This window comes from Hibiscus syriacus, unplaced genomic scaffold (genome assembly GCF_006381635.1).
Source record: "Hibiscus syriacus cultivar Baekdansim isolate YM2019G1 unplaced genomic scaffold, ASM638163v2 tig00110812_pilon, whole genome shotgun sequence".
NCBI lineage: Eukaryota > Viridiplantae > Streptophyta > Magnoliopsida > Malvales > Malvaceae > Hibiscus > Hibiscus syriacus.
In genome coordinates, this window is record NW_024062870.1 from 441,109 (window position 1) to 450,278 (window position 9,170).

Consider the following 9,170-nt stretch of genomic DNA (forward strand, 5'->3'; position numbering starts at 1 on the left):
TTTATTTTATTCATATAAACATATATATATATATTAGATAATAATATTTATTTATTTATTTTAATATTAAGAAAGAGGTTGTCTTAAAATAACTAGATGTCATTTTCTGATATTTTTAAATAAATAAATATCCTACTTTTATAAATTATATTTAATTTAATTTAATTTAAATTATTATTTATTTATTTTTAATATTAAGAAAGGGGTTGTCTTAAAGTAACTAGATGTCCTTTTTTGATATTTTTAAGTAAATAAATATATTATTTATAAAACTCTAAAAAATATATATTTACTTTAGTTTTATAAAAATTATTTTAATATATCTTTCTTTTAGAATTATTCGATTGAATCTAAAATAAGAGGATCATAAATTAGATTTATATTCAAATTCTTAAAATTCTATTATTAGAGACAATTTATAATCGACAGGGATCAATTTTGAGCGTTGTGGAGTGCTAATTGTAATACCCCAATTTAGGGGCTAAATTTAAGAAATTATAAAGTGATGAATTTAATTGGTATTTTTAGAAGAAATTGGGGATTAAATTGTAAAATTTCAAAGTTGGCAGACCATTTTAAAAAGTACATGAAGTTTAGTAACTAAACTCTTTGTTTACCCATTTTTTTATATAGGATGAATTATAAAAACACCATGTGCACAGGTTTTTGCATAATATTTTTCCAGTTTTTTCTCTCCAACAACCCTCTTTTCAACTCCGATCTACTCGCCGTCCGACCTCCGATCGACGAACCAAAACTACCATAGTGTTCGTTGTCGACCGAGGAACAAAACCCCTCAAATCTTTTGTCGTGAATCGTCGTCGTTCGTCGTTAATTTAAGTCGGAAGTATCGTCAATAATAACTCAATTTCAGTTGGTTTTTCGTCGATTCACGACGATCCGATCATCCATTTACGACACCTCCCGTACCATCGTGTTCCTTGCATTGTTTCGAGTCCACCGGTGTTCTCCGTTTCTCCGTCGTCGCCGGTGCGTGGAGGGATGAGGCCGTCAAAATTTCTGACGTTTCTGAATCGAGCTCTCCGCCGTTCAAAATTGTGAACCGAACTTTGTAAGTACCTTGAAATTTTCAATCAAACCCGTACTCCTAAAATAAAATTATTCTACCTTCATATTACCTTCTCAAATAAGTCCAAACAGTCTTGGTTGTCAACAAAATCAACTATAATCTCATCAATCCCATCCAACTCGTACTCCTGAAATTTGAAAAGAAAAGACCCTAAATAACAGGAAGTTGGTAAAAAATATTTACTGAGATAGAAGGAAAATCATATCCAGAGATAAAAGAATAGATAGCTGAGAACAAGAATATACAGAATTTTGGCTTTCGAAAATAATCTGTATGCCCACTAAATGAGGGCAGCAGAGTAATGGAATCCTAGCTTAAGAGTATAGAGGTCTTGTTTTTCAATAGAACAGTACAAAAAACAGATATTGTTCAAGTAAAAGATTTATGTTGTTAACTGTAAACACTCGATTTTGACCGGATTTTATATTTTTATTTTTATAATTTATTTATTATTAATAATAATTTTTTTTATTTTATTTTTTTTTTGTAGGAACCCATGTTAACCCCATTACTCCACCACTAGTCCACTACCCTTCCACCACTACCATGCCACCATAAATCAAGGAGGGAGTTGTTTTGAGTGGAGATCAGCTAGTAACTTAGTGGGGACCCTTCAAAAGCTTGTTATTTAATGATGGGGGTTGCAACAGATCGAGGGGAGGGGACCTGTACAAACGAATAAAAAAGGGGGATTTTCTCTTTTTCTTCTCTCTCTTCGATCTCAATTTTCACGATGGTTGGGCAATGATTTACAAGTAAAAACCCAGTATAGAAAAAGAAAATGAAGAACAATACCAGCAATGCCAAGCTAATCCTCATTCATCATTGCTTTAAAAAACAAGGAAGTTCCAGCAAGCTATGGCTTCTCGCTTTCATTTCCTTCTTCACCATAGCTTTCGTTCTCACTCTCGTGTACACTGGAGAGTCGATAACCGGGAAAACCGCTGCGACGACCTGCGATCACGACCGTGTCAGGCAGTGGTAATGGTGTTACTACGTCATTGCCGACCACCGTCGTCAACATCACCTCCATTAGAGCCAACTTCGAGGATTTAATAGTTTTCGCTGTCATCGGCGTTCATTTTCAGTTGCCATCGTTGTTTACGATGGATCCATGCCCGTTTGTTCGTTTGATTGTCGAATCATTAGCTTTGAAATTCCCGCTTGCAACGACAACATGTTGAATCTTTGAAGCGTCGGTTGGAGATGGAGGGTTGTTTATTTGTTTATAATAGTCCAACTTGCACTGGTTTGGCTTTGTTTGGTGATCTTCGATCACGGTTCAACTTCTTTCGTATTCTGATTTGCACATTGATGTCATTCTTAAAGGTAATTCCAGCGGCTTTACTGGAAATGCTAGTTTGCATGGCTTCATCTACGTGATTTTCTTGCATGGTAATAGTAACTTTGTCATTAAATAGAGTGAGAATTGAAAGCAATACAAACTTGGTTAGAGCTTTTGTAGGTTGTGGACCCCGACTGCATAATTGGTGCCTCATTAGATTTAGCATGGTTAACTTTCACCTTTTCACCATTATAGGAAATCCGATTGTGATTACCAACGGGATTAGAACCAGTTCAATTTGCTTTGGGTTATTAATTGTTGCATTAGCAGTGATGTTTGTTTCCATTAACATTTTTGGAATGTTGTACACCAAGAGCGATGCTTTTATTTGTTTCCTGTTCCTCCTCTTATTTAATTATTTATTTATTTTTAATTTAACATTATTTCTTAGCTTTTTCAGTAATACTTTCAACCAATTAAAGGTAAGTAATTTGAATTAGATTTTTTTTAATTTTAATTTTAATTTTCGCTATTAAGACAACCGACAAATTGATTGGTACCGAAAGGGCGGTTCAATGGTGCTAATCCTTCCTTGACCGTAACCGACTCTTTAACTCGACATATTTCTGGTAAAACGCATATCAGGTAAGATGGTGTCTGATCAGCCTAAATATTTTTAAAATGATCGGTGGTGACTCCTAACCCATTAATTCAAGTCAAAGCCCAATTCTGGGCCCAACCGAAAGACGGTCGCGACAGCTTGGCGACTGCACTAGGGACATGTAAGTGAGTCAGGCCGAAATTAATTTTCGGTTGTCTTTTTTAGCGAAAATTACAAGTTTAAATTTTAATTTATTTATTCGATCCTAATTATTTACCTTTGATTATTTTTTCAAATAAATAATTGTTATGACATTTTTTAATGATTTCAAAATTTTCAAATTTTCACTTAAGGCTCTAAACTCGAGCTCTGAACCCTATTTAAATGGGGGTGAAAGCGACGCCTTCGTGTGAATTTATTCACCACACAGGCTTACCAAGTAGCCTTTGAGATTCATATACCTTATGTCTTCGTGTGAATTTATTCACCGCACAGACCTAAGGGAATGAGTCCTCTCGAGTTTATCTTAGTCCACACAAGCTTGTAATAGGCTTAGGACTAAGGGTCTGGCAAGCCCAATGGGGCACCAGCAAGGAGAACTCGGGTACCGTTTTTAGAACCAAAACCAGGATACCATGGAGAATTAGAGCTCACCCAAAACCTCATTTCAAACCCTAGGCTACTTCGAGATTATTTCTTGCTTTATTTACTGTTCCAAAGCATATGAACTAGACAAATATGCGATTAGGATTTGTTTGAAATTAACATGCGAGGTAGAGATCATGTCCGGGTAGGAATAATAAGCATATGGGGTAGATATCATGTGGGGTAGGATCTTTCATTTTTATTATTGTTTTGATTTACCTCACTAACTCTTTTTATTTTTTGTTCTCTTTCATTTTGTTCTCATCATTCGCATCATTTAAAAGAGGTATTGATCCACCAAAAATGTGTTTGTTAAACATGAATAATTTGCATTAATGGACAAAGGGGTTGTAATACAAGAGATGAAAATACAGAGGACAGTCAACAAGGTGACTATGTGTCACATTCAATCCAGAAGATATGGTGCCCACAATTGAAGAGTATATCACTCTGCTGCATTATAAAGGACTCAGAATGAACCGGGTCTACATCAAGCACAATGAAAATTTATCTTTGAAGAACTGACTGGCAAAGATTGCAGGGGCAAGACGAGGAAAATGTTACTGAACCGGACGCTCCTTTCAAAAACTACGAGAACAAGATGGTGAAACCCTAGTTGAGCTGAATGACATTGCTGACGAATTCAAGAAGCATGCTTCGTATAGTTTCTATCGATGGAGGGCTCCAATGGTGTTTCCGTTAGGGAACTGACTTAGCAGATAGTGGAAGCCGGAGGTGCAGTCCTTTGAGAATTTTTTTTTGGGCAAACAACTCGTCATTTTCACGGTTCATCCGAAGAAGCTAGAGCTGTTCGACAAGTTATTCAACTGGTGACAGACGAAGGCAGAAGACTAGATAACATATCAGAAGCTATCATGATATTTTTGTCTCTTAAAAGATAAAACACTTTTGTTCCCCAATAAGGATTATTTCTAATAACAGACACATTTTTTGGATCAATCCTCGAACATTGCATGCATCATGCATTCCTGCATATTTCGCATTACTTTTCTCTTTTTTATTACATTCACATGTCTAATAAAAAATGAGAACATTTCAATCCTATGACATATAAGGAGCTTTACCGACATTTGTTTGACGCACATGTGGTGTCACCATATCCAAAGAAATCTATGACCAGGTAAGACACTCATTGCGAATATCATAGCGGTGTCCCAGGGCGCACTATCAAGAACTACTCCACATTCAAGAGAATCGTACAGAAAATGCATAACAAGAATTAGATCGACTACAACAACTCGGGGGTATCTAAGTGAGGTAGATTATTTCATCATTTGAGGCATTCTGTTTGAGTTTGTTTTTTCATTTTTTTCTCAAGTTTTTGTAAGAATATTTGAATAAATTTATGTTACTTTAATGATGACGAGCAATGAATCAGATTTACAAACTTGCAATTCTTTGAATATCAATTGAATTAAGAAACTTTGTAAATGGTTCAAAGTTAAAGATCTTTGACAAAGTAACATGATTTAAAACAATGATTTTTTACCTTACCCAGAATATACACTCAAACATCGTACCCTGCTCTTGTAATTAACCAATGTAACCTTTTCCTTTCATAAGTTGCGGACAACATGGGGCATCATTTGCATATGACAATTACTATACTTTTTGTTTAAGACGTTCAATGATGATCATTATCTTTACAGATGGAATAGTCGAGTAAGTGAATCTAGTTTAGGTCAGTTGCTTGAAAATTGAACTCTAAAGATGAAATTTTTGACTTTCAACAAACATCTAGACTATAACAGGTTCTTCTTGAAAATCTTAAGAAATTAAATCCGTAAAGCTGAGCTATTCCACTAAGGCAATTGGTTACAGATGAAACTCAAAAGCCTTGGTTTTATGAATAGATTGCATTCAAACCATGACATTGCTCGGACACTTGGCAATTCGGTGTTTGCTCCACTGCTTTTGTCAGGCCGAAGACTTTGTGATGAGATGAACCCTTCAGTTAAACCTGATAAAAGTGATTATAATGTTAAGATATCCCTCTAAAGCAATTGGTTAAACGCCCCGGCTCTATGGATTCAGCTAGCCAGACAATGGTAAATTAAATCAAATTTATCTAAGCAAGAAATTTTCGGTAATGATGGACTAAGGGAGTTTAGGAACACCTGTTATAGTCAAATTCACACGAGCACTCAAGAATTTCATTTTTAGACCAATATTTTTGCACTACCTTAGTTAGAGGAACTTACAAAACTTGAACAAATGGAAGATTTCAGAAGACCGAAATAAAAGGTCTAGTAATTGATCATGCTAGTTGCGTCATTTTGTTCGCACCCAATTAAAATGCCAAACCAAAAAACATGTTGCAATAATCGAAAAATGACCTTTTTATGGCCGAAACCTTAGGTCAACTTAAAGCCAACTCATCCTTTCGAAAGAGCTATAACTCTGAAAGCATTAAAAAGAGCTATTAATTCTTTTGATATACTTTGAACTCATGTTTACAATTTGATTCAATTGCGAACAATATTTTACAGAATTTTTATCATTTTCCCTCCTAAACAAGAAAAAGAAGAAAAACATTTTCAAAAAAGACAGTCTCAAATATGAAATGTCTGTAAAGCCAAAGCTCGAGAAGAAAATGGGGCATGGTCGATTCCAAGGACAAGACCAGCAGACAAAAATGAGGCTCCATCCAAGGGATAAAACATAATTAATTCACGTTGCATGTATCTTAGACATTCTTAAGAGCATCACATTTATCATTTTTAGCACACGTAATTTTTTTACAGCTTTTAGAGTCAATTTCAACTTCGCAGCGAAGGAGATTGGACTCAAAATGACATAATTTGCTCTAGAGTAGATTTCAACTTCACGACGAAGGATATCTGACTCGAAGTCAAACTTTACAACGAATGGGTCATCCACGTTTTCAACTTCACGACGAAGGGAATCGTGTCCACCCGCAATATACAATACTTGGATTTCAACTTCACGACAAAGGATATTCAAGTCAAGGCTCAACTTCACGACGAAGGGGCCATCCACGATTTCAACTCCACGACGGAGGCTATCATACCCACACATCCACGATTTCAACTCCATGACAGAGGATATCGTGCCATTCGGGGCTCAACTTCACGACGAAGGGGCATCCCAATTTCAGAGCCAATTTCAACTTCACAGCAAAGGATATTGGACCCAAGACAACACAAGCTCAACTTCACGACGAAGGGGCGGCTGATTGTCAACAAATAACTTTTCAATTTCATTCAGAGTCAATTTTAACTTCACAGCGAAGGATATTAGACTCAAGACAGTACAAGCTCAACTTCACAACGAAGGGGCGGTTGGCTGTCAACAAACAATTTCCCAGTTTCAGAACCAATTTCAACTTCACGACGAAGGATTTTGGACTCGAAACAGCACAAGCTTGGATTTCAACTTCACGACGAAGGATATTCAAGTCAAGGCTCAACTTCATGACGAATGGGCCACTTGCGGTTTCAACTTCACGATGAAAGGAATCGTGAACACAAGCAGCATCCTTCTCTAGATTGGATTTCAACTTCACGACGAATGATATCCAACTCAAAGAAGGAGTGTTTGTCAATAAACTTTCCAGTTTCAGAGTCAATTTTAACTTCACGATGAAGGGAATCGTACTCACCATCAACATTCATCTTCAGGAACAAGTAAATTATCGATCGCCTTTAAGATTGTTTCTCTCGAAACAAGGGGTCGTCTCGCTTGAGACTAATTTACTCAAAACAAAGTTTTGTCTCCCTTGAGACAGTTTCCCTTGAAACAAAATCTTTGACAGTTTCCCTTGAAACAAATTTTGTCTCTCTTAAGACAGTTTCCCTTGAAACACCAATCTTTGAATAGGTTTCTCTTGAAACAAAATTTTGCCTCCCTTGAGACAGTTTCTCTTGAAACAAAAAAAAACCTTTGAAAATGTTTCTCTTGAAACACCAAACCTTCGAGTTCGATTACACTCAGCTCCAAGGCACATCATTTGCAACATAGCTCAAGGCAAGAAGGGCTATTTTCCAACCAAAGACCTTCAAGTTCGACTACGCTCAGCTCCGAGACACATCATTTGCAGCATAACTTAAGTCGAGAAGGGTTATCTGCCAACCAAAGACCTGACGAGTTCAATTTCATTCAGCTCGATGACAGCGATGAATTGCTTTCTGGAAGAATTTTCAAGCTGAAATCTTTAAACCGAGAAGAAGACAAAGGCCCAATTCCAGGAAGCTCAATCACATTTGAGAAGACCGGACAAAAACTTGTTGTCTTTTTCATCTTTTCCCTATTCTTGTTAACACAAGAATGTGCAAAGAGGGGCAGTTGTAGATACCTGTTTTTGACCGGATTTTATATTTTGATTTTTTTATTATAATTTATTTATTATTATTAATATTTTTTTTTATTTTTTTTGTAGGAACCCATGTTCAACCCCACTACTCCATTACCCTTCCACCACTACCATGCCGCCATAAATCAAGGAGGGAGTTGTTTTGAGTGGAGATCAGCTAGTAACTTAGTGGGGACCCTCCAAAAGCTTGTTATTTAATGATGGGGGTTGCAACAGATCGAGGGGAGGGGACCTGCACAAACGAATAAAAAAGGGGGATTTTCTCTTTTTATTCTCTCTCCGATCTCAATTTTCACGATGGCTGGGCAATGATTTTCAAGTAAAAACCCAGTAGAGAAAAAAAAATGAAGAACAATACCAGCAATACCAAGCTAATCCTCCTTCATCCTTACATTTAAAAACATGGAAGTTCCAGCAAGCTATGGCTTATTGCTTTCATTTCCTTCTTCACCATAGCTTTCGTTCTCACTCTCGTGTACACCCGAGAGTCGATAACCGGGAAAACCACTGCGACGACCTGCGATCACGACCGTGTCAGGCAGTGTTAATGGTGTTACTGCGATATTGCCGACCACCGTCGTCAACACCGCCTCCATTAGAGCCAACTTCGAGGATTTAATAGTCTTCGCTGTCGTCAACACCGCCTCCTCTTATTTAATTATTTATTTATTTTTAATTTAACATTCTTTCTTAGCTTTTTCAGTAACACTTTAAACCAATTAAAGGTAAGTAATTTTGAATCAGATTTTTTTTTTAATTTTAATTTTCGCTACTAAGACAACCGACAAATTGATTGGTACCGAAAGGGCGGTTCAAGGGTGCTAATCTTTCATTGACCGTAACCGACTCCCGAACTCGACATATTTCTGGTAAAACGCAGATCAGGTAAGATGGTGTCCGATAAGCCTAAATATTTTTAAAATGATCGGTGGCGACTCCTAACCCATCAATTCAAGTCGAAGCCCCCAACCGAAAGACGGTCGCGACACTAACCTCTTGCTCAAGCTAAAGTAGGTGCCGGTTAAAGTGTTGTTGCAACCTCTCATTCGCATAGTTTATGCAAAGCTGCTCAAAGCCATTCTTCTGAAGAGGAGAAAACGAAAAATCATCAGGTGGAAAAACTTAACAAAGATATACTCTAAAGAGCTAACTAAAATGTACTTGCCTTAAATGACTCAAACCCATAAATATCAAG